This window comes from Plasmopara halstedii (assembly GCF_900000015.1).
Source record: "Plasmopara halstedii genome assembly, contig: Scaffold_3073, whole genome shotgun sequence".
NCBI classification, from domain to species: Eukaryota; Oomycota; class Peronosporomycetes; order Peronosporales; family Peronosporaceae; genus Plasmopara; species Plasmopara halstedii.
The window spans coordinates 243,848-249,195 of record NW_020189977.1 but is presented as its reverse complement, the minus strand read 5'-3'; positions in this window follow the sequence as shown (position 1 = coordinate 249,195).

Sequence of the window (5,348 nt, the reverse complement as noted above, 5' to 3'; positions counted from 1 at the left end):
GCACTGAAAGCGTGCGCGGAGTGCGACGTTTGTGCTCATCGAGCCTAGGATATACACTCTACGCACTGTCCGACGTTGCACCGAGTGCGGGAGATGAAGTTGGGCTCTGCCCATGCTCGCCGTATGAACCGGCAAGACTTGGAGAATTAGGTGTCATTGACACAGGGCTCATTGGGCAAGGAAGTTGTTTGTTCCAACAAATGGAGTTGCAGTGTCTAACGGACACGCGAGCCTCGTTGAGGCCATAATTGATTAAAACTGTTAGTGTTCTCAATCTTAATGGGGGAGGGTGTAACGGGGTTACACGAAGCCTAATATTAGGGGTGTGCGTGTCACACGAGATGTGCATAATGTGACCACACACCCAAACGAGAATACAGTACGGGGCTAGGTAGCCAGTAGTCATGCATGATTTTCGATTTTACTACATATATTTAGTATATTTAGAAATCTAAACTTTCAAAACTAGGATAAAAAATTAATAAGAATCAGTTTTGAATTTAAACCGAAGAGTCAATCAGCCTTGGGAAGGCAATAATTACTCTTAGAGTAAGCGGATTGCGATCCGCTAACTCATACTTGGTTCTTGGAAAGAACGAAAGGTCGGTGACCTAAAGTACGCTTCCTCAAGCGCAAAGCTTCGGCAGCCTCGCTGCATTGATGATCTAAGTATGTGGTTACGAAGTGAGCTACATTTGTTCCAACAGCACCAAGTGATTTAACAACTCCTTAAACACATCACACACGTTTGTGCTACGAGGAAGCGATTCTCGACGTGGAGGGAGGAGGACGGTCCCAATTTTAAGGGAAGAGGAATGACTTGATGCCTTAAGGGCAAATTTGACACTGAATTAAAATGAGTGAACGGTTACTAAAGCTACATGCAAGATTTATCAAGTGCTTTTAGAGGCTATGCTAATATAACTTTGAGTTCCTATAAGCCTGGTTAGTACACTGAAGGGAGCACTGGGGCTGAACATCTGCAGTGGGGCCTCTTTCACTTTGAGGAAGCTCTCTAAGGTAGGTGACCAACGTTCTGTACTTAGAACCAGTACGAGTGTAGCGGATCGCAATCTGCTTACTCCAAGATTTACCATAACCTTACCCCGAGAAAAAAAACGGGGCTGCCGTAGCTCTTTGCTTAGAGGAAGCTTACTTAAGGTCATCAAACGTCTTCCTACACTAGAACAATCACGAGTATCGCGGGTCGCAATCCGCTACATCCAAGAGTACCAAATCCTTAACCCAAGGCAAATGTACTTTTCCGTTCAAATAGAAAACTATCTGTTTTATTTGCGGCAGAGCCGCCTATATCTAAATATCTAGATTTTCTTAATTAAGTAGTAAACCCTTATTAATATGCATTACCACTGGCAGTCCTGCCACGTAGTGGCTTGTTGTTATGGTGTAGCTATACCTTTGTATGATTACACCGTCTTGTGTCATCCAGCCTTTGTACGGCCACACCATCTTGTTGTAACCCACCCTTTCATACCAGGGTAAGTGTAACTTCGTTACACTCATCTCATCAAAATTATGAATACCCAAAATTCACATATCACTGTCGCCTCGTATGACGCTCGCGTGTCCAGGACACCTTTTCGCTTCTAGGCCCGTTTTCACGCATTCTCTGCTCAATGAGCCCTGTGTATATGACACAAAAAACAACCCAGCCTAGCGGGCAGAGCCCTTCTTCGTCTTCCTCACGCGGTGCAACTCTGGGCAGTATGTCCGCGGCTTTACGGGAAGCACATCTCCAACCATCGACAAACGAGTGCCGCACACCGCGTCCGCCACGGACGACTAATCTCCTCGTCGAGGATTCGGAGGAAGTCGGCTACGAGTCGGATACTCCTTTCACAGAATGAAAGAAGAGAAAGGCGAGGTACGCCAACGGCAAGACGTGGCCCTGCTCAAACCTTGCGGACAACGTGTCCACTTCCCGACCTCTTGACTTCCAGGGGAAGTGGTATATTATCAATCGCCTCGACGAGGCACAAGAGCAGCGGCTGGAGGCTATCCACAGGGTACCTCTTATGTGCTCGTATCCACGTTCGGTCCTTGGCTCTTGTGTGGAATATGGCTTCCACTCGGCGGATGCCGCTACTGAAGCAAAAGACGCAATCACTCAATCGTTAGGTGTCTACGTAGTCGGCACCCAGCCACTACACAAGCCGAGCCTGACCAACGAAAAGCTCTCCGAGGTCGCTTCTTGGTACCTCAAGAATCTCAACGGATAGGTACCGCGCTCGACTTAGAGCTCAAACAGGAGGCGCTCCTGAACCCGCGATGCGGACTATTCTTGTTGTTCTTGACCCATGCGAGACCGCTGCAGATGATGAAGCGTTCTTTGAGCGATGGGTGCAGCGGCATCGGAAACTTGTCTCGCTGTCAAACTTACTGCGGAGCCACAAGGAAGTGGACGTGCGCGGTGAGCTCCATCTTAAATAGGAGTTTACCAGACTCAAGGCGCAACGACAACTTCCTGCGTATTATCGCCCTGCGTCACATAGAGTCATCCATCACGCTTCCGCGAGAACTGTGGTTTCCCACACGGGTGAGTCTACGATCACAGCAGCTCAGGGCCATAGCTTGAGCTCAGCTCATGGTCCTTCAGCTTCTCGAGCTACTACCGAGATGCGCGGTTCGCAAGACGACTCTAAGCGTCATGATTCTTCTGATCATAAGTGCCAACGACGTCTAAGCAATCTTGCCGAAGTGTCACCTCAAACTCCCACGAGTTCTCGGAGTTTTGGTATCCCCGCCACTTCACAAGATATTGGGATAAACTCCCATCGACGACGTCGACCCACAAGGCGTTCCACGTGATAGTGGTCACCACCCTTCTCTTCGAGAAGAGTCGGTGGTGGACGATGACGACTTGGTCAATCGCGGTCCGGTGACTCGTGATGCTCTTCGTCATCGGCACTCTACTGAGCATCTTGCCGAGGTTGTGCAGAAGACCTTGAGAGCTTTGTGCGCCGACTCCGTCACGTTGAGGACTATTGCGCTCTGTCAGACCAGCTCCTAGCCGTTGATCAGACGAATGCATCGCTTTATGCGAAGGTGGAGCGCTTGGCGCCGTTAAAAATGGAGATTATTGCAGTCCGTGACCCAAACCAGTTGCTGGTCCAGCTTTTGGGTGGTCGAGCACCTATGAGCGCGTTGGCACCCTCCCGGCGCCAACGCTTTCGCCTTAACGTGCGTCAGATCCCGGTACGGCTTAGAAAGCCCATATAAAACTCCGGGTGGGTGCGCATCCTTCTCGGAAGGCTAAGCGTATACGCATGGCATCGCTTGGACATGACCTTAGAAAGACCAATAAATCGTGGACGGAGCTTCATCTTTAAGACAGCATAAACTGAATGTGCTGTAAGGATTTTAGCTTTAGAAAAAACAGGTCTCCGACCTCAATGTTTTCAAAAAGATTCTTCTTCCTTTTCCGTCGGAATATTCCTTCCCCATGTCTTGGCTTTCAGCCATAGCATCGCGAACGTGTCGTAAGATACTCAGTCTAGTGGACAGGAAGTCTCCGACTTCTTAACGCACGGTGAGGGGGCCGACAGCAGCTAGCCGTTCGGCTATTCCTCCCCCACCAAGCCCTGAGCTATTATTGGTGGCGTCAGCTGGACGCGGGGATTCATAAGCCCGTTCACATAGAACGTCATTTAGTCGGTAGATGAATGCGCTGCATTGTTCGGAGCAAACTCTCCGAGTGGCAACACAGCGCTCCAGCGCTTCGGTATCGCAGCTCAGACGCTGCGAAAAACGTTTTCGATGACGCGATTCACGCGCTCAGTTTGACCATCGGTCTGCGGACGGTCCGCTGTTGACCTAGTCAACTTGGTGCCTAGCACCCTAAAGATAGTCGACCTCTTCTGTTACGCGCAAACATTTTCGTGTCCAAGTTTCGCCCACGAGAACCTGAAGCAGTGCTATACACATACCATCACTCGCGTATGCGGCGCTGATCAAATCCGTCACGGACGACGTCGCCGTCGTGACACGATCAAGCTCATTATCTGGTCTGTGTGGCAACTCATCAGCCAAAGCATTCTGCTTTCCTGGATTATACTTCACCTCGAAGTTATATTTTGCGAAGAGGGAGAGCCACCAAGCCATCCAATGCGGGAGGTGAGGTGACTGAGTTGCAGTGCGTAGTGACGCATTTTCTATATATATCACAAACGGCTTTGAGTCAAGCGGATGTACATGCTTGGGTGGTTCTTCTCCGCAGCCTTTAGCTGACGAGATTCGAACGCGATCACTCGATCTCGCATCTCAGAGTCTGCTTGCAGCAGTGTACAACCGATGCTTTAGTCTGAAGCGTCACAGACGACACTGAAAATACGATCGGGTTCTGGCAAAACCAGTATGACCTTGACCTTAGCGTGGTCCGCTCGAAGGCCACGCTTCCCGATGAAGCACTCTAAAAAGGGGTTTCTTGGGCGCCGAAGATGCACTTTTCTGCATTAGCATACGGCATAATTGTGCGCATGAACTCGAGCACCGCTCTCATATGGACGATTTGGAATTTCCTCATCTGTCCTCCCGTGCTCTGCACGACTGCGGACGAAGATGTCGTCGAAGTATGGTTGCGCATACGCCTGGTGGGTCCTGAAGAGCTGCGTCACATGTGGATTAAATGTTGCTGATGCATTTGGCAGGTCTTAGGTTGTCATATAATTTAAGTGCGTCTCATTAAGAGTACTCACCGCTATCAGCAAAATAACACTCGCTCTCATGAGCAATTGGTAATACCCATCGACCAAGTCGAGTGCACTGTACTTTGTATATCCAACCATGAGGTTCTTGAACCCATTCCTAGGAATCGTCTGTCTGTCCCGGAATATTGGCAGCGTTCAGCTTATTGTAAGCGTGAGCGATACGCCACTTGCCGTTCGGCTTCCGGGCACAAAACGTGGGTGTCGAAAGGGGAGACTTGCTGTCACGCACCATTCCTGCGTCGTGGTTAGGATTTAGGGTTAGTGACGTTACACTGCTTGTTGGGCAGGGGCCTTGATGTGTTACGCAGTGTTTGGACTCGAAAGCAGGTAGATCTCATGACGCACACCTCTGTCCGGAGGTAGTACCGATGGCAGGATTTAGGAGACGACATTATAAAAAAATTTCATGAATGAATAATACGGATCCGAGGGAATCTTCAGATTGAAGATCCACATCGTGCGCGAAGCACCCTCTTGGTGTCTTCCGGGACAGCTTCGTCCAGAAGCGACGACGAGTTGATCTCTTCCTTCGGTTAAACAATGACCACTTTGGTTAAGTCGCCTGCCTTCAAGGAAATTTCGTCCAGCTCAAGAAGAGCATCCACCGCGGGAATAGCCTCA